Source organism: Xenopus laevis, chromosome 7L (assembly GCF_017654675.1).
Source record: "Xenopus laevis strain J_2021 chromosome 7L, Xenopus_laevis_v10.1, whole genome shotgun sequence".
Lineage (NCBI taxonomy): Eukaryota > Metazoa > Chordata > Amphibia > Anura > Pipidae > Xenopus > Xenopus laevis.
Window position 1 is genome coordinate 45851863 of NC_054383.1, and position 22021 is coordinate 45873883.

A 22021-nucleotide genomic window follows, 5' to 3' on the forward strand; every position below is an offset into this window, starting at 1 on the left:
TGATTTAGTACACACTTACTTAAAATTTGGAGACATTAAAAAAAGAACATCCTACATAATAATTAGAAATAATAAAACATCAGATGTGTACCATATTGCACTTTTAGAATTTACTTTATTTACTGATTTTATTGACCTGGGTGTATGTTTATAGGAGCTGTCATGGTTAAATACAAGACAGCATCATAAGAATTTAAAAGTATATATAAATTAATGAATGCAAATAAGTATTGGGACTTTGTCATGTGCATATTGAGTTATTATACCCCTTAGAATTAAAGGGCTATAGTATATGATATAAGGGGGGTCTGAATGCTAAAAACTCGAAAAATTTGATTTTTTTACTATAAAATCCAAATTTGTAGGTGAAAACAAAAACTTTTTTGGGATTTATTATACCCCAAAGCTGCAAAAAGTCAGAATCCGAAAATAATCCATCTTTAACATGTTGAGGTCCTATATAAGTCTATGGCAGAGGTCCTATTTGCAATTTGAAGATATTATTGTCTGCGCTGGATTTTGTATGATAATCCGAACATTTAGGGCTTTTCCGCAAATTTCACGAAAAATTTCAGGCATCCAATCCAAAAAAAACTCAGATTTTTTGTGCGGCAATTCAAAAAAGTCGATGTTTTTATGACGATCCAATTTTTTCATGGTTTTTTTAATCATACATAACGGTAAATCGTGGATTCTAGTTTGGTTGAATTTATTTTATTTAAAACATCAGAAAAATTCAGATTTTAATAAGTACGGTAAAACAAATTGTATTGTATTTCAGGTGGGTTATTCATTGCACTACTATAAAGCTTCTGGGCACATGTTTAAGCTTCCTGTGACAAGTAAGTAAATACCAAGTAACAATGAATACTTTATAGGGCAATAATGCTAAATGAATTGTTGTTAATGTAAGGAAGTGTATACTAGGGCAAGAAACATAGGAAGAAAGGAAATAGTGGCCAACGCTTCAGTCTCCCACAGCTCCTGTCACTGTTAGTTTGAAAGGTTTTCTTTTTCATTGAAACCACAGAATGTACTGTATCAAGTGTATTTCCTAGAAGCTGGAGAAGTAGCAGGAGTAAATGTTCATTTAGGGGTTTGGAGCAGTTTGGGGTTTGGAACTTTTCACTGCAGAAAAGGAACAATTTTTGAGGATTCCTAAAAGATTAATTAAATGTCATCCCCATTCATATAAATGTATACTAATGATTTCATTGGAGCAGTTAGACATTTTGCTTAAAATATTTCCATGCTCATGCTAACCCAAATAGGACTTGTTGCTCTGCTAGGGTAAGCACTAATAATGACTCCACATACAAATGACAGTTTTACTCATTAGGGCAAATCTATATACAACTGAACTCATAATTAGCAAATGCAAAGCCAAATGCACATGGTTTTAAACAAGGTTGTTTCTAATGAGACAAAGACAAAGAGTGTCCAAACCTCTAGCCCTTTGTCTTACTAATAGTAATAGTAAGCTTCTCAAGACAGATGTTCAGAACAAGACGGCTTTCCCCTGAGAACAAGAAAATGGTAAATACACGGAAACCAGAACCAGTTTACATACTGCAGCATTTGCCTTTATCAGAAGACAGGAGAAGATTGTTGCCTAGCAAATAAATTAAAAAAAAAATATTGTACTTGCATCGAGACGGGGAGTAATGTTCCAGACCCTGGGGTGCACTTACAGTATGTTTCACAGTTTACATTTCAATATCCTTTAGCTGAATGTGATGGTAAAAATCATTATACAAGTATGGAATCTGTTATCCAGAAACCCATTATCCAGAAAACTCCGAATTACGGAAAAGCTGTCTCCCAAAGACTCCATTTTTGTCCAAATAACCCAAATTTTTAAAAAAGATTTCCCTTTTCTCTGCAATAATTAAACCATAATTTGAACGTGACCCAAACTACGATATAATTAATACTTGTCTGAAGCAAAACCAGCCTTTTAGGTTTATTTAATGTTTACATGATTTTCTAGTAGTCTTAAGGTATGAAGATCCAAATTACATAAGGTCATTTATTCAGAAAAACCCAGATTGCAAGCATTTTGGATAACATGTCCCATACCTGTATATGTAATATACAATGTTTCTTTGGTGCTACAGTGAGCTGAGGGTGCTGCTGTCATGATATATGCAAGCTTACAAAACATTAGCATTTCTAATTGTGTTATTTCTTGGTTTGAAGGCCCATTTGAGAGGTTTATACAGAGCTTTTAGTGCCTAATCCTTTCAATGACTGACTAAAGCTTGATGAGCTCTTTCTCTTTTCAGCTATTGGCAGGTCACTCAGATACCTCTGGCTTTTCTCTTGGGCAGGGAATTTTGGTCAGTGATGATGATATCTTAAATATTTTCTTTACTGTTACTGTGTGTAAACCCATTTAACACGTTAGTAACACTGTCATGGCACATTAATTGATAACTCCACTTATTAAAACCCTTAACTTATATACACACTTCTATCCTGTAGTCATTCCTGTAGTCACAGCTGTGGAACAAAAAGAATGACTTAAAAAGTTTCTGTTTCTCAGTCCCCTTGTCAAACACATTGACATTCCCCCTTGACATTCCCATCTGTTCCAAGGGATGTTGTTAAAGCTCTATTAAAGCTCTTGGGGATATGTATACAACCCTTGTGATAAGGAGATTGTTGATTACATACAGAAAAGGCCTAACATGATTGAAAATGTAATCCTATTCTGACAGAAGCATCACTGAGGTTATGTATTTATACAGGTTAGCCATGTTCTGTAATTTTACCTAGAATGTTGAATTTCATTTATATAAGATACTAAGGATGGCTTAACAAATATATACATATACGGGTATTGGATTCATTATCCGGAAATCCATTATCCAGAAAGCTCTGAATTACAGGAAGGGCATTTCCCATAGATTCCATTTTAAGCAAATCATTCAGATTTTTAAAAATTATTTCCTTTTTCACTGTAATTATATAATAGTACCATGTACTTGATCCAAACTAAGATATAATTAATCCTTATTGGAACTAAACAATCCTATAGGGTTTATTTCATGTTTAAATTATTTTTTAGAAGACTTAAGGTATGGAGGTTTAAATTACAGAAAGATACCATAAAATTACGATAAGATTCCTTCCGGAAAATCCCAGGTCCTGAGCATTCTGGATAACATCTTGTGTTTTATGCTTCTCAAAACAATCAAATACATTCAGACATTTTTACACCAGCTTTGATACATTCATTAAATCTAATAACAGATCAAACTTATGATACTTTTTTCTGTATTTTCCAGTTCAATCGTTCAAAAAGCTGCTGTTTCATAATTCTTAAGTGATGATTTTATAACGAGCCAGTCGTGGTTGTTTTTTGCTGTTCTTCCTTTGGGATAAATGTGTAAGTTGAAATAAATTTGTTTTCATACTGAGCAAAATAGAATTTTAGGGCATTCATCATTTCTACTGCACAGCAGCTAGAAACCTCAATAATTTATAATGGAAGAGCAGTGGAATGATGGTCATTATTATTAGGGTATAAATAATCAAAAAGGAAGGAAAAGCAGGGATGTTTCATAAAGGAGATTTAGAAATATCATTAAACTATACCCATGTAGTAGGATGACATGTATGAATATCTGTGTATGTACATTTTGCTGATGGATTAAGCACATACATCATTTTGTATTCTTTGACCTACACAATCTTGAGTATCTGGCCCCTAGTAAATGTGAATTTACCTCTTTCTGAGCTTCCAAAATGACATTCCTATGACCTCAATTTATTTCACTCATTCTTACATGAATAAAATTGAATTTGGCAGGAGATGACCTTTCTTGGTGAATTATAATGTGGGGATGGCATCATTCAATCTTATGATGTAAATGAATTATGCATATGCAAGCTATGTTGATAATCATGGCCGATATACACATTTAAAACTGTTGTGTCTGCCGACCTACAGAAACTTGGTCATAAGGTGAACTAAACCATTTATTCCACTGTAAAATATTAATAGGATTTCAGTTTTTTTAATAAGTATTATTTTGAACTAGAAACTTAGGAGAAAATCCATCTGCATTAAATAATTCCCAAGATATGTGCAGAATAAGAGTTTAATAACCCCATTACACAGCAGAACTACTAAATGGAGAGGCAGCAAGTTTTATAGGCTACTCATTTTAGCATTCCTGGCAGATGTAATAGTTCATTGGGTTTGGAAAATATATACATAAAAACATTTCCCCCTTTGTTTCTGGAAAGATTCATTTTCCCTGAAGGAGAATCACATCAATTCCAAAGACTGTAATGGAAGATGAATGTCTGGTTCCTGCTAGGTAATTATAGATATCAGTTTGTTCAAACAGAGAATAAAACCTGTAGCAAAAGCATGCTATGGAGCACTAATATACGCCTCTCACAGTGTGCTCTTGCAAGTATGAACCAATGTGTTCCTCTTTCCTCCTCCTCTCCTAATGTGACTGCTGGTTAGAGAGGTCGGCGCCTCTCCCACAGTATAATCAGGAAAAATACCAACACTCGATGGCTAGTGTAGCGGGGTTAACCCCTGCATGTTTATTGTATCAGTGATGTAACGTTTCGGGGGCGTGCATGTCTGACGAAGGGGCACGCCCCCGAAACATTACATCACTGACGCAATAAACATGCAGTGGTTAACCCCGCTACACTAGCCATCGAGTGTTGATATTTTTCCTGATTATTCTCTTGCAAGGATGGCCAGCGCAAAGGAAAACAAATTTGACCGAAAACAACTCAGCTCCACAGCTTTCGGTCAAATCTTTTCACTGAGCTATAAGCCTTCATTGAAAACTCATGGAAGAACATCTTTCAATTAGCAGCACTAGAGGGTAGTCATTGTGGCAAACTGTTTCTGTGAAAGCAGCTTTTCTAAATGAATATTTCTTGTAGTGAATACCCAAATCATAGTATACCAAAGGAATTACCTGTTGTACACATGCTACTACCAACTTGTCTATCATGCATCTGTGTCCTCTGTTTGTTCTGGCTCTGAATACTGTTTGTTTTTCTTATAAAATGATTACAAGATTGAGGTTTAGCTGTACCCATCCAACATGTTGTCCAGTACCTGTCTACTCTGTCTACTACCACATGAATAATTCCAGGGTACAATTTAGTTGTGCTGTGTTTGATAGTACCCTAATAAATACAGAAATGGCTCCAAAAATAAAAATCTAAGCACAATTAAACGCAAAAAAAAAGCTAATATGCTATTCTTCCAAAAATATAAATATGTTATTCTTTCGAACACATTGACAACGACCAGGGGCGAGGTATCAACATTGAGTGGTACTGCATTTAATGGCCACATTTTAAAATAAAATAATCAATCTAGAGACAATTTGTAATTGGTCTTTATTTTATGGATTTTCATCTATTTGTCATTTTGTTGTGAAAATGTCCACAAGGCAATGCAACTGGCAGAATGTAAAAATAAATCAAAAATAAAAATAAAAAAACTAACGTAACAATGAAGCTGTTTTCTGGTTACACTAAAGCAGATATTCTTTACTCAATGGTAAAATACTATGGATCAGGCACTCAAATGAAGGCAATCTTCCACCAGGTTGATGAAGTGAAGTAGAAAGGTTTATTTTGTACGCAGCCTTACGCATTTCCTGTTACAAACACTTAGGGGCAGATTTACATAGGGTCGAATATCGAGGGTTAATTAACCCTCGATATTCGACTGCCAAAGGTAAATCCTTCGACTTTGAATATCGAAGTCGAAGGATTTACTGCAATTAGTTCGATCAAACAAAAAATTGTTCGATCGAACGATTAAATCCTTCGAATCGAACGATTCGAAGGATTTTAATCCATCGATCAAACTATTTTTCTACTACCAAAAAAAGCTTAGAAAGCCTATGGGGACCTTCCCCATAGGATAACATTGCACCTCGGTAGGTTTTACGTGCTGAAGTAGGGGGTCAAAGTTTTTTTTAAAGAGACAGTACTTCGACTATCGAAAGGTCGAATAGTCGAACGATTTTTAGTTCAAATCGTTCGATTTGAAGTCGAAGTCGTAGTCAAAGGTCGAAGTAGCCAATTCGATGGTCGAAGTAGCCAAAAAAGTCATTCGAAATTCGAAGTTTTTTTTATTCTATTCCTTCACTCGAACTAAGTAAATGTGCCCCTTAGTCATAGGCTAAATGTACAGACCTAGGCTCAAGTTTGTGAACCAATCCCTATGAACGGCTTAAACAGGTACAAAATAGAGCTATACCTAGCTCTCATTTAATGCCATATTTGTACTCCTCGTACAAACTTGAGGAAAAATATGGAAAAATATTCTAGGTTTTCAGAGACACAAATATATATAAATATATAAAAATATGTGCCTACATTCATTTCAGTTTTGTTCTTAATGTTATTGATATGTTGTCTTGCTCTCTTTTTTAAGGTTCTGCTTGTTTGTCCAACATATTGTATTTGTATACCACATTTGTGACACGAGATAAGGTACACAACATGGTTTGTTTGTTTTTGCTACTTTAGCTTTATTCTAGCAATACAAGTTGCAGGTAAGAAGTGAAGAATGCACAGGAGTTAGGGAAGGAACAAGGAAGGTGAGACCATATGGATTGGGAAAGGTTGGTAGGAAGAAGCCAAGGTATAGAAACCAGAAAACAAGTGAGAAGAAGAAAACAGAGATTGGGGATAGAGCAAGAGAAAAGCCATGAAAATGAAGAAAAGTGCAGGAAAGGAAAATGAATGTAGAGGTGGAAAGTTTTGAGGAAGGTTTTGGCTTTGCCTATTTGTAAAAGGTTGAAGTGTAAATATTTAAATAGGTGTGGATGGAGCCAGTGCCTTATTGTAATGTTTGCTTTACCTTAGGCTTGCCAAATAATAAGAGGTGAATAAATTATTTCTTTACTTTTTGCCTTTTTTGAAGTGTGGCAGAAGAGGCAAAAGAAAACACCACCCAGTGTAGAATTCATGAACGTATGTGCTGTTTTTTTGATTTAATTCATTTATTTTCTGAAATTGCATATCTGCTACTGTGTGTTCAGTAGGGCCATGTGGATGTATATGAAAGAGTGAGCGTCAGTGTGTGTGTAGGTGTGCCAGTGGTGGAAAAAACTGCAGATATTTCAAATGAAAGAGATAAGTGATAGTGAAGGCAATATATAGGGATGTACTTTGTAATAGAAAGATTGTTGCTCAAAGGTGGGTGCTACAGTGGGTAATATTTCTCTTGGTGCTTGTGAATTGCAAGAAGGACAGCAATTATATCTTTATATACAACAAAATATCAACTTTTTGTAGCAACGCAAACCTGAAACCATTTCACTTGAACCTTTTCTGTGATTTGCTCATCTCTACTCTATATCATAGTGGTTTACAAAAAGTCAAGCTGTGCTTGTGTGCCCTATGATATTCAATAGACCATAGGCATAAAGGAATGAGCGGGTAGGGGTTGTTTAAAAAAATCTCATCATGGAGTGTCAGAGGGGTTACTAGTTGATAATATTTCTCAATGAGACAACTTATATAATTGTGTGGGGCTGGTGAGCTGATGGCCCATAGTAGAAAGTGTTAATGAAATTCCTTTAGCCTGATAGTAGCAAAGGAATACTGATGAACAGTGTAAGCTGATCCCAGAGTTTTAAAACAACAAGTGCAGATATTACATCAGATTGTAAGCACTAGAAAAGATTTAAAGCCTAACAGCTGCCGTGGGCACATTGAGAAAGACATTTTTTGTTATATATTATAATGCTGCATTACTCGTTAAAGCACATTACTTCACAGAAGTGTTTTGCTCATAGAACTAGATAGAATGGCAAAATAATTTTATGTTCTTCTGAACTCCAAAGGCTACATATTCCACCCAGTGGCAACATTTTAAATGAACTCATTTAGGCTCTAACCATTTCTCATAATTCTATTACTATGAAAAAGTAGGAAATGTTCAAAGACTCACAACATTCCACTGGTATTCTGGCTATTCATGAATGAGAGGCAATAAAATATAGTAACTATGCAGATTTGCTAACAAGTCTGAATATGGAAAATGGTATAAAACTTTAAGGGAGTTATTTATTAAAGTCCGAATGCCAAAAAAACTGAATTTTTTTTTTTTTTTACTATAAAATCCGAATTTTTTGTGGATTTTTTTCAGAATTTATTATACCCGAGGATGGGAAAATGTCAGAATCCGAAAATCCGTCATCTCAGACCTGCCAAGGTTGCATATAAGTCAATGGGAGAAGTCCCAAAGATATCTTGATCTACGCTGAGTTTCATGCAGTAATCCGAAGATTACTATGAGGATTTAGTCTCATTTTCAGAAAATAATTAAATAAATTCAGACTTTAATAAATTGGCCACCCCATGTTTGCTCTCAATTGAGAAATATCATGACAAAATAGATGTTATGCTTGCACATACCTTTGTTAAAAGTCAATTTATTTTGAAAATGATTGGCTATATTTTTGTGTTTTGACTCATTTTATTGATATTTGAGTTCTGAGCTAAAACTACCACTTACAGGCAGACATTTTCATTTTATCATTAAAATAAGTAAGTAGGTTTAATGCATAGGTGAAAGCAGCATTGTACCTAAATTTAGTTGCATTTAAGAGCATAAAAATATAATTCCATTCCCAGAGGGTACACAAACTGGTGAACAGCACAAAAAAATACCACTATTTACAACTTTTAGGATTAAGGCCTACTATTATTTTCATATTATTACAAATGTCTTTTGAAAAATCTGAATACAGAATCAGGATTTGCAGTTTGCACATGTTCCTGATAGAAAAAGTCATGTTTAAAAATAGACATTTGAACTAATGAAGTAGAAAAATATATTACAAATATATAATATAACAAAACAACACATTTTTACATAAGTAAGCTCCCATTCTTAGTGGCCGATTTAGTAATATTCGGCTTTCTATTCTTTTCATGAAAGTATAAAAACCACAAAAAACTCTAAAACAAAATGTCACCAAGTAAAAGCAGTCGAGGTCCCATGGAAGTCAATGGGAGCTGCATGGATTCTACTGGACCTTTTTTTTAACCATTCAGACTTTTAGAGAATTTTGGATTTTGTTTTCACTAGTAATTGTCTGAAAAACTCAAATTTTTACAGCTTTTAGAGACACTAGTGCATAGTTCAGCGTTTTTTCTATTTGTACTTTTTAAAACCGGATCTTTTAATAACTTTCATGGCATTCATGGTTTTAGAGAAATATAATTTCATTGTGGTTTCAAAAAGCTCTAATACCAGTACAATTTGACCTTTAATAAATGGGCCTCCCAACTCTCTATCTCATACCCAACAGGGGCAGATTTATCAAGGGTCGAAGTGAATTCAAGGGAAAGTAAAAAAATTTGAAATTCAAAGTAATTTTTTGGATACTTGGAATAGGATACTACGACTTTGACTTTGAATTGAAGTAAAATAGTTTGAATATTCGACCATTCGATAATCAAAGTACTGTCTCTTTAAAAAAACTTCGATTTCAATACTTCGCCAAATTAAACCTGCCGAAGTGCTATGATAGCCTATGGGGACCTTCTAGAACATTTTTTGGAAGTCAAAGTAAAATCATTTGATCGATCGCGAAATCCTTCGAATCGTTTGATTCAAAGGATTTATTCGTTCGAATGATTTTACTTTGAGCACAGGATACCCAACTTCGATGAAAAAAACTTCGACTTCGATAGTCGAAGTATTCCAATTCGATGGTCAAATTTCGAAGTATTTTTAACTTCGACCCTTGATAAATCTGCCCCTAAATGGCACATTTACTAAAACTCAAATTAATCTTATTGTTTTATGAAAACATATCCAACCAAAATCTCTTCCCCAATTTGAACTCATTTATAAATCATTTTTCTCCGGAGTGACAATACGGCACAAGAAAATCAATCGAATCATGCGAACAAAAGCCCAACATTTTTCAGGATTATCCAGCTCAGATCACGATGTCAAGAAACAAATTCAGGGACTTCTGCCATTGACTTCTACATGACCTTGACCGGTTTGAAACCACATAGTTTCGGAATTGGATTTTTAGCAGTTTTGGGGTATGCTAAATCTCTAAAAAATTTGAGTTTTTTTTTCCCATGAAAAATTCAAGTTTTACCCCTAAAAACCTCAACCATAAAAAAAATCAAGGTTTAATAAATGGGCCTCTTAATCACGCTGAAGCTCTAGCATATTTATACGGACACTTGTATTCAGTGGGGGTCATTTATAAAGTTCGCGCAGCGCATATTTATTTGCTGTGTTTTTTCCTGAACACTGAAATATTGCACTTCTACTGTATGCCTGACTTACTGTTTTTTGCTTTTGCATTGCACACAAATATTCACAAACGAGACAGGTGTTTATGTGAGTGTGGCCACTGTGCGAGGTTGTTGTTTGCAACACTGGCGTTAAAATCAATGGGCGACTTTTCAAATGCGTGTACAAAATTTTTTGATGCCTGCAAATTTTCGCAGGAGATTTGCGAGTTTATTAGCCAGCGAATTTGTGACAGTCGAATTTATTCTCCCATCACTATGTATACACAATAATATACCACTCATCCAGTTTTATTAATATAACCATGCACAGGGCAAATAAATTCACTGTGCGAATCATTCTGCAATGCGCAAAGTTATAAGTGAGCCCCAGTGTGCCTTATTCATACCCTCTAATTCACACACCTTGCCACTCATTTATTTCCACACTTTTTCCACCCTCATAGTCTACAAAAATATCAAACCAAATAGTGCTTCATGGAGTATGTCCCAGTATGTCTGATTCACAAACTGACCATTGCGTCTGTACTGCATCATACAGATGTTCAGATAGACTGAGCAATTATGTTGCTATCATGTTGCCATATATGATTTATTAGGCAGAGCCACCATTAGAAATCACAGGGCCCCAGTACAGCAAAATTTTCTGGGCCCCCTGGTCCCTGCCCATCCCAGCTCGGCCCCCAAGCCCAACCCCAGATCCCATCCGGACCACAGTAAACAGTCTATGCATACATCAGCAGTAGTCAGGGCCCAACTAACAAGTAAAACAAAAACACTGGTGGACAGGGCCCCCATAGATTCTTCTTCAGCTTTGTTCTACAGCAATCAGCCCCTTTCAGGTTCAGGTCTTTCCGCCACTTTGTGTCTTTCTGCCACTTCGGGTCTTTCCACCTCCACCATTTCGGGTCTTTCCGCCACCGCCACTTCGGCTCTCTCCACTGTATCTTCCTTCATCACTTTGGGTCCCAGTTCCCAAGTGCTTAAGGGGGACCCGGATTTTCAGAGAGTGCAGCACGGCTGGGTCCCCTTTTCACCTTAGACTTTGCCAGCCCGGGACAACTGTGCCCGATGTGCCCCCCTGATGGCGGCCCTGGGTTTTGGATGCAAGTAAATTAAATAAATGGTGTCTATTCACATGATAACGGAGCTTTCTATGTGACACAGAAAATGCTCCTTTTTAAGGTACTGGGCAGCATGGTTTCAATCTATCTATAACACATTTACAAGAAAAGATTGTTACAATCTTATGCTTATTCTTCTAATCCTAGTTATCTTTGCTTGACCTTTTTCTTTTCACTTCTCAGCAGACCTGACAAACTCAGATTTATCCACACACAAATGCATTCAGATAATCCTTCTTTATTTATAAAATGGGCAACAGGAACGGATACAGATCCGGATTTAGAAAAGCGACACACGTTGCAACAGGTCTTAATCTCCAGATGATGCACAATTAAATTGGAAAATGTGCCAGTGTTACTTAGTTTAATGAGAACAGAATCCTTTTACATGCTGGCAACATAAAGCAAATGGGAAGCTATGTCCAGATTTTCCATCCAAAATATTAGGAGATTAGGGCTCAGTGTTGTACAGCAGACTGTAATAACCTCTCCGCTATTCAGATTTCTGTGTCTCAGATTATCTCCCTGAAGAGCAAATTCATGGACTAATCTGTTTTTGTGCACATTCAGAAGTAAGAAAGCTAAAATTATGATTTGAAGGATATTGGCAATAAAATCTCTGATTTGAAAGCACTATAATAAAAATAAAAGTATGAGTAATGAGTCGAATTAGACCATTCATTTCTCTAAAAAAATTGTGATATATGCTACAATATGATATATGACATGCTACAACAGTTCTTCATAGCATAAATATGGCTCCCATGCTGCCAATTTCTTCCAAAAATGGCACTCAGTCACCTTCTTAGATAGACATGGGAAGGGTTCTGATCTGATTGGCTGATGTGGAAGTTAAGGGGCACATAATAATGTTTTGTTTTTTTCTAGAGCAAAAAACACAATTTATTGAAATGTATGGAAAGATTCTAGCGTGAAATATTTACCACTGGCAAACTGCGGGTCTACCTGCCCTGTCTGAAGGCTAGCAACGTTCATTTTCTGTTTTAATACTGTATCAGAGTATACTAAATATTTAATATATTTATACCAATGTCATGCTGTAAGGGTGGTCCAGACTAAATGTTAAACCACATATATATGGGTGGAGAGATTAGTTTGTACGGGCCTAGATGTAAGATATATAGTTGCTTTTTTTAAAAAAAAAAAATCTGCTTGCTTTGTACTGAATTGCTGGGTGTTGTTGAATTGGCCATTGTACTGTAGGGTATTGTAGAGTGTTGTATTGTATTTCTATCTATATTTTCTTTATAGTATATTTTCAGAAAATTAGTCCAATTAGAATATCTCCTACATCATTACTGAAGTGCAGTTAAGTGCTAAGGATAGTGCCACACATGGCGGATTCTCAGCCTGCAGATAAACACAGGCTAAGAAACAGCCCCTTTGCTCTTATAGGCTTCTTGATGTGCCTGCACCCAAAGACAAGGAGTGGAACGGATATATCCACAGGCCAAGAATATGCCACATGTGGTACTGACCTTAAAGCAATAGCGACACATATAAAACTACTCTTCAAAATATTAGTATACATATAAAAAAGTTACTTATAGTTCATGTTAATTGTTTTTGCTGATAAGTCTGCTTTTGTAAGTAATGATTATTTGAAGTTCCTAAACCTGAAAGTTTTGCCAACTTAACTGTCCCTTTTTAACCTGCCAATTGGAAAAATATGTCAGTCCCCATTGAGGTACTTGGTGTATTGAGTAGCTAATGTAGAAGCATCAGGCAGTATTTTTATCACAAAATTATATGTGCATGCACAGGCAATGTTATTATAGATGGAAAAAATTTGAATTCCTGGTGTCAGTATGTTTTTAAGCCTTGGATTTGTAATACTTGGACTATTTTTGAGCCATAGCTCTACTCTTTGAACTCTTTATTTTCACTCTTGGTAAGGGCGCTGTAGTGTCACCAAAGTAGAAGTTGCCCTATGCCAAAATCATTTTTATAGGTTTTTCTGTCCCTTTAAAGAATTAGAAATTACAGAAATATCTATCAATAAGAAAACTGACATTTTGATCAGGAGCAATTAGATCACTTACACAGAAAATGGTGCTTTCTGTGTTTATCTGAAATATAAAAAAACATGTGTCTGCATCCCACAAAAGGCAGTTAAAATACTCAGTTTGATAAAACCCTAATAACTGAATGGTCAAACCCTTCTCTCCATCTGACCAGTTTGTCCTTTTCATGTACATGACTGCAGCAGATGGTGATCACAGATGGGCTTGACTTGATCACAGCACTGATGTTCCATTTCTTTACAAGGAATCATGGCAGTGACTGTAAGTGCACTTAAATAGGGATGTCGCGGACTGTTCGCGCGAACATCGGCTGTTCGCGTCCGCCGCAAGTTCGCGAACGTCGCGCGACGTTCGCCAATAGGCGTTCGCGTCAAAATCGTTCGACCATTCGATCGCTAAAATCGAAGGATTTTCGTTCGAATCGAACGATCGAAGCCATTGGATTGAATGAAATCATTCGATCGAATGGCTTCGATCGTTCGATTCGAACGATTAAAATCCTTCGATCGTTCGAATCGAACGATTTTCGGATGTTCGAAGTTCGCGAACTGTTCGCGAACTGTCCGCATTTTTTGCCGGTGTTTGCGAACGGCGTTCGCGAACACATTATCGGCGGTTCGCTACATCCCTACACTTAAACACGGCGCTCTTTCAATTACAGCACTTATCATTTTAATTAGCAAAATGATTTCAGTTTCTGATTCTTTACATGTCTCTCCAAGTCTTTAAATGCCTTGTCAGTAGGGATGTGTGGCTATATTTATGTTGATATCTTCTTGATAAGCCCATATTCCAGACAACCTCATTATGGATGTACTGAGCAAATAGATTTGCAGTACATTATTTAGTGCTATAAATAATAAGTAACTAGCATATCCCATCAGCATAATACAGTATAAGCTGCTTCTATATGAAGCTAATTTTGTATGTCAGGAGACATATTTTCTATACATCATCTTTCATGAACTACCCACTTCATGGTGATTAGGCAATGTATTTTCTAATGAAAAAAAAAAAGCAAAGAGAAAAATTAAAATGGGAGTTCAGGTCACAGAGTGCACAGTTGCCTCTAACAGTGTAGATGCTAAGAATGAGCATGAGTAAATAAAGAGCAAACCAAAGCTGAGTGAGCAACTTGCACAGGGTTCTGTATAGGGCAGTTGTTTAGTCCACGGTCTCTAGTGTGGATAAGGAGCAGCTTATTTCTAGCCTTATAAATAAAAGGCTAAATAAAAGTAAAAATATACAACCACCCATACACACCCCAGCAGCAGTACACAGTACAGTATGGCACAGACATATGATACAGATGTAGATAAATTGTCTACATTGTTTCCAAGGATTGTTGAGGGCCTATACACACAAAAGATTCAGTACAAGCAAATTTAAAAGGACCAATCAAGCATCTGCCACACACTATATTGTAATAATAGTGGTTTGCTTGTGCTATGTGAACCTAATGAATGAAACAAATCTGCTTCAATTGTATGTTAAAGGTCCCCATAGGCTTTCCTAGCAATTTCTGATTGAAGAAAAATTGTTCGATCGATGGATTAAAATCCTTCGAATCATTCGAATTGCGGTAAATATTCGAAGTCAAAGGATTTAACTTCGATGGTCGAATATCGGGGGTTAATTAACCCTCGATATTCGACCCATAGTAAATGTGCCCCTCAGAGTCTTTTTTCAAACAGGAAGACTTCAAACCAGGAAGCCTTCAAACTCACATCAACATTTTTTTTTCAGTTTTCTATTACTCTTTGATACACTTTGATAACTGCACAGGTTTTTTCCCCTTATTTATCAATACATTTTCCCGAAAATTTCCTGTGCTGGAAAAAAAACAGAAAAAACCCAAAAAACTTAATTTTTTTTCAGGATTTATTATACCCCGAGGATGGAAAAATACGCAATCTCAGACCTGGCGAGGTTTCAAATAAGTCAGTGAGAGAAGTCCCTAAGATATCTTGATCTGCGCTGGATTTAGTGCAATAATCCAAAGATTTTGTTGTTTTTGGGCAAAAATCTGAAAAAATCTGAGTTTTCAGGTAGAAAACCTGAAAAAAATATGTACAATTCATTTTTTTCACAAATTTATTTATTTATTTATTTTAAATTTTCAGGGGAATGTATTGATAAATAAGGGGAAAAAACTGTGAGAGTTTGGTTGGAGTAGATTTCAGAAAATAATGAGACAAATTCAGACTAAATGGACCTCTAAGGGTTTATTAAAGCTATTTATTAAACCTTAATTTTTTTTTCTGGTCGAGTTTTTAAAGGGAAAAATTTTAATTTTTAGAGGACAAAAAACCTCGATTTTGTAGAGATTTATTATACCCCAAAGCTGCTAAAAAACATAATATGAAAATACTCCAGTTAAAGCCTTTCGAGGTCATGTAAAAGTCAAGGGCAGATGCCCCTTTTACAATTTGAAGATGTCATGATCTGCACTGGGTTTTGTAAGATAAACAACTCAAAAACAATTAAGCGATTTAGGCATCAAATCTGAAAAAGTTGTACGATTCGAATCTTTGTTCCATTTTGTCGAGACTTTTCCCGCCCCAATTTTTTTTGAGCTGATTATTTAAAGTTAAATTCATGGATAGGAGTTAGGTTGACTTTGTTTTAATAAAAAAATTCGATACATTTAAGTTTTAGTAAATACCCCCCTAAAACTTGAATGTCATGAGATTTATTAAAAAATCACAAATGCCTTGTAAAGTTGTAATTTATTAAAACATCTGAATACAAAGGGGCACATTTACTTAGCTCGAGTGAAGGATTAGAAGGAAAAAACTTTCAATGGTTTTTTGGCTACTTCAACCATCGAATTGGCTACTTCGACCTTCGACTACAACTTTGACTTCGAATCGAACGATTCAAACTAAAAATTGTTCGACTATTCGATAGTTGAACTACTGTCTCTTTAAAAAAAGCTTCGACCACCTACTTCACCAACTTAAACCTACCAAGTATCAATGTTAGCCTATGGGGAAGGTCCACATAGGCTTTCCTAGCTTTTTTTGATCGAAGGAAAATCGTTCGATCGATGGATTAAAATCATTCGAAGGATTTAATCGTTTGATCGAACGAATAGTGCAAAATCCTTCGACTTCGATATTCAAAGGATTTAACTTTCAGGGTCGAATATCGAGGGTTAATTAACCCTTGATATTCGACCATTAGTAAATGTGCCCCAAAAAGTATGAATGAAAAAAACCCGCTGAACAATGCTCTAAATAGATCCAACAAAATCTAGAGGACCATTGACTTCTATAGGACCATTCGATAGTCGAAGTACTGCCTCTTTAAAAAAATCTTCGACCACCTACTTCGCCACCTAAAACCTACCAAGCATCAATGTTAGCCTATGGGGAAGGTCCCCATAAGCTTTCTAGCCAGTTTTGGATTGAAGGAAAATCGTTTGATCGATGGATTAAAATCCTTCAAATCGCTCGATTCGAAGGATTTAATCGTTCGATCGAAAGCTTTTTCCTTCGATCGTTCGATTGCAGGAAATGCAGTAAATCCTTCGACTTCGATATTCAAAGTCGAAGGATTTTACTTCGACCAATAGTAAATGTGCCCCTAACTGTGGTGAACATAGCCAGCTAAGTGGTTCAAAGTCTGTGTTAAAAACAAACATGAAGAAACTTATTAGGTAAAAGCTGTCCTTTTATTCAACTTGTCTTGATTTTCAAGCAATTTACTTTGAGACTATTATGTTCTTAATATTACTCCCATTAAAATTGTCTAAAGAAAAATATACTGATGATTTCTGATGAGTACGGTAAATCTTAAAATGCTACTGCACTCTGTTTCCTAGCAAATCTATTTTTATCAACATTTTTTTAACTGAATTGTAATTTCTATCCTTATTCCTGCCAGAGGTTACATCTGTGCCTTACAATATGCACAACTACATAGCCACAATGAAAATACTTGTTGAATTATCTGGGCAAAACTATGGCCAAGACTTACAGTTACAGTTAAATACATCCCATCCTCTGCAGAAGGTGAGAGCACATGGAAGAAAATGAAAATATGAAGTCATTTATTTTTGCTATAAAAGATGAGGTGTCGAAGGATTTTCTTTGGCTGTTTTTCTTTGGGGTTTTTTCTAGGGCATCTGTTTTTTTTTTCCTTCAAAATCATTCTTTTAGTGTAAAAGAAACACACATTTTATAGAAATTGTGATAAAATGTGTGATAACTTAATATTAGTCTGTTAAAATGCAATCAATACATGCACATCAAAAAACTTGCAATCGTCTTAGTCATGTCTTCAATTAAAAATTAATTTTTAGTCTCTACATTATAAATTATAGTTTCTACTTTCAAATGACCCTCGAAAACACTTGAATACAACGTTACCAATAGTATCAAAACACTGCTGGAAAAGGCAGTGTTCTGCTCAGTAAAAACTGACTTCAGATTTTTGGTTGAACAATATAAAGAAATAAAATAAATAAATACAAAAAAAATAGGGCAACTCCATACAGGTAAGTAGAAATGCTGTTTGACTATGAATTCAGATTCAGAACATAAAAGGAAAAGACAGAGAGAAGCAAAGGCATAATCATTGGGGGAGTTTTAGGAACTCGCCAATGAATATAATTGCTTACCTGAGCAAAATTTGAGCTTGTTTGTAACTGTCACCCAATTTACATCCAGGGGATTATGCGTGTCATGCAGAAGAAGTATGGGTTTACTCATGCATCTCATTCTGTTTTATTATGAACCTCTTATATAAAATTATATTCCACTTGTGTGGAATGGTTTTTAAAATGAAAGCCAACTTCTTTGGCAACCTTGCACAATGACAATGAGTTTTATTTCCTACTTAAAAAACAGACTCAGGGTTAGTCTAGATCTTGTGTGAATCACAATGGAATGTTTATTGGCAATGCCAGGCGTGGAAAGGGACTGCTTTACCTGCAATCAATTTTCTAGGCTCAACTATGTCTGATAATTCTGAATCTCTCACATCAGCCAATACGCATAATAATAAATTGGGCTTGGAACAGTGTGGTCCCTTTGTATGCGAGACTTATATTCCATTCTTGTAAAACAAACGGAAAATAGCTTTAGCCCTGACTTCATACCATATTGCAGGACACATGTTAAAAGCAAACAAGAACCAGATTTTTACATCCAAGCACTGGTCTATGTCTATGAAATATATCAAGAACCTATTTGTTACAAAATGAATCATTCTTATTTATATAAAATTACATCTGCTCAGAGGATTATATATGTTGTTCCATATAATCAACATGTGCTTGAGAATATATGTCTATGAGGAGCTCATTTGAACTGCAAGTTTTTTATGGGACCATCAATTTTTTATTGAACAGTGTATATATATATATATATATATATATATATATATATATATATATATATATATATAACAAAAAAGTCCAGAACAAACTTATGTGAATAAAGAAAAATTGAGAAAAATTCTTGAGATAAACAATTTTCTTTATTCACATAAGTTTATTCTGGACTTTTTTGTCAGATATATATTTTGTCCATGAAGGGATTATCTTTGGCACACATGATAATTTCAAATTATTATTGGATCTGGCCCGCTGGTATATTGCCTCCACACTATTAGAACTGCAAATCTCACAATGCACTGCTAGTGTGACATCAATCAAAGATGCACAAGTCCCTGTTCTGCTTGTGTCTCAGCAGCTTACCTGTGAAGCTAGCGTTACCCCTCTCCCTGAAAAATGGCGGCTAAACAGAAGGTGGACTCAGAACCTGACCCCAGACATAGATGAAATGGAATCCAAGATGAGACACCAAGTGGGTTATTTACTAAACTCTGAATGCAAAAATCACGAAAAATTTGTAATTTTGTTTTTGATAATATCCGACTTCACAAATTTTTCGGAATTTATTAAACCCCGAGGATGGAAAAGTCCGAATCTAAAAATCCAGCATCTCAGACCTGTTGAGGTGGCATATAAATCAATGGGAGAAGTCCCAATGAGTTTCTGATGTGCCCTGGGTTTTCGTGCAATCCCCTAAAGTTTTAAGATTTTTCAGGCATAAATTCCAAAACAATCTTGAAAATCAGATGAAAAAATCTGAAAAAAATTTGAAAATCAGATTTTTTTCCCGCAAAGCTAAATTTCGGGAATAATATTAAATAAACATAAAAAACCCGATGCCCTCAGAGGCATCTGTGCCTCTGAGGAAGCCAGCTGATTCGAGAAACACGTAAGGCATGAAGTGACATCAGGCGCTGATCTATTTACAAATTTTGGAGATTTTTTTGGATACAGATGAGAGACTGTATGAAGATCGGCAGGAGAAAGTTAAAAGACTAAAACGTTTTTTCCTTGTCATTTTTTATTTTTGTGTCTATAATTAATCCTTATTTGAAGCAAAACCAGCCTATTGCATTTATTTAATGTTTATACAGGTATGATTTTTCTAGTAGACTTACAGTAAAAAGATCCAAATTACAGAATAATCCATTATCCGGAAAACTCCAGGTCCCGAACATTGTGGATAACAGGTCGCATACCTGTAGATAGATAGATAGATAGATAGATAGATAGATAGATAGATAGATAGATAGATAGATAGATAGATAGATAGATAGATAGATAGATAAGATTTAAATATGGATAGAGAGGAATGTGCTGTTAAGTTATGTCTACAACAAAAAAGGTACTAGATACAAAAACCTTGCTACTACTTTTTGGAAATGAATATGTGGCCCTTCTAAGTAATTTAAAACCATTAGTAATGGCATATCAAGCACATAAACATTGGGTCATTTAAATGAAAAACATGTTATGCTATGATTTATCAAGTGAAAACTTATGGGCGAGATTAAATTTGGGAGAAAAGCATATCACCTAATTCTGTGTTCTCCTTTAACAAGCTGGCTCCTGCCACTGCTTTCAAAAGTCAGAAATAGCAGGTTCGGACTGGTACCGGCTTCCCCATATCGTGTGAAATATGCGGCCGACTTTGCGCATGCGCGTGGGTTGCCAGCATTTGCTAATTCGCACAGAAGTTTGGTAGTTGGGGCCCCAGGGACTGCTAGAAGGGCCCTTGGTGTCGCAGCACTGGTGTGCCCCCAGTGCTTCAGTCCGACCCTGGTGCAGAGGATAACAAGGGAGCAGTGTCGGACTGGGACACCAGGGGCCTACCAAAAAACCTTAGATCAGGGGCCCACAGTACTATTTTTCTTCCTCTCTTCACTCAACCTCTGTTCTCCTTGTCTCTTTTCTTTACTTACTATAATCTATTATTCCATCTATTTGGCCTTTCTTTATAATTTAGCCTAGAAATAGGGAAAGGCCATGAAAAAGGCCAAATGTTTAGAAACAGGGGGCCCACCGGGAGTTTTCCTGGTATCCCGGGTGGGCCAGTCTGACACTGCAAGGGAGAGACAGAATTACATTTCCAAAATATTTTTAAATGAATGCATGTATACTGGAAACTCATTTAAAGGACAAGGAAAGGCAAAAAAATAAAATCCCATTTTTACTTTCTTTAATGAAAAAGAAACCTTTCTCCAATATACTTTAATTAAAAAATGTGTACCGTTTTTTTTAAGAAACCTGACTGTATGCAGTGAAATTCTCCCTTCATTTACTGCTGTGGATAGGAATTGTCAGATGGTCCCTAAATGCTGAACAGGCAAACAATCATACTTATGAACAGCAGGAGGAGCTCCCGCCTTACTTCCCAGCCATGCAGAATTCAAGCAGCTTTGTTTATGACAATCCCTAAGCAGCCCAGACCACACTAAGCAAGTGCAGGGTCAGGCAAAGATGTTTAACAAAGTTACAAGATGACAGCCCCCTGTGGCCAACTTTGAAAGCATAAATCATGTGTTTGATTAGGCTTTGTGGTGCAGTAAGTTTATGCTTATGTTTAGTATACAAAATACAGCATTTCTAGCCTTATTCTATTTTAGACTTTCCTTGTCCTTTAACATGAAGCTCCACATTACTAAAAGACACGAGAATCTTGTGAAACCCTAACAAAATGATGCTAAGGCAGAAGAAGATAGTCCATTGTAGGGAAACACTGAGAAATCTGAAGTGTAAAAAGAAAACCAGGATGCCAGTGTCTAGAGAAAAAGGTCAGTAACAATTATTCTGTTATAAAGGGAAAGATTAAAAAATGCATTTTTTCTTTTTGTCCACTAGAGGACACTACAATGCCAGCTAACAATTAAAGCAGGGGAAGAAAAAACCTGTTTTGTGTAAGCAGTTCCTGGAACTTGATGAAATGATCTGATTTTATAACAAAGAAGAAAAAAAAAACGTTGTGTAATATTTGCAATAACCTGAGAAACTTCCAAGATATTTTAGTTAATTGTACCTTATCAAAAAAACTGTACAGAAATAACAGATATACAGAAGACCATGGAAAATGTATTTAACCTTTTATTTTCTATCAAACAATCCCAGAGAAAATGCTTCATTCTAAAATCTGTGTTTCCATAGAAAATTGGACGTCATTACAAATATAAAAACAATCATATACTCATAAAAATAATCCAAAGACAATATGTGAACCAGTGCTT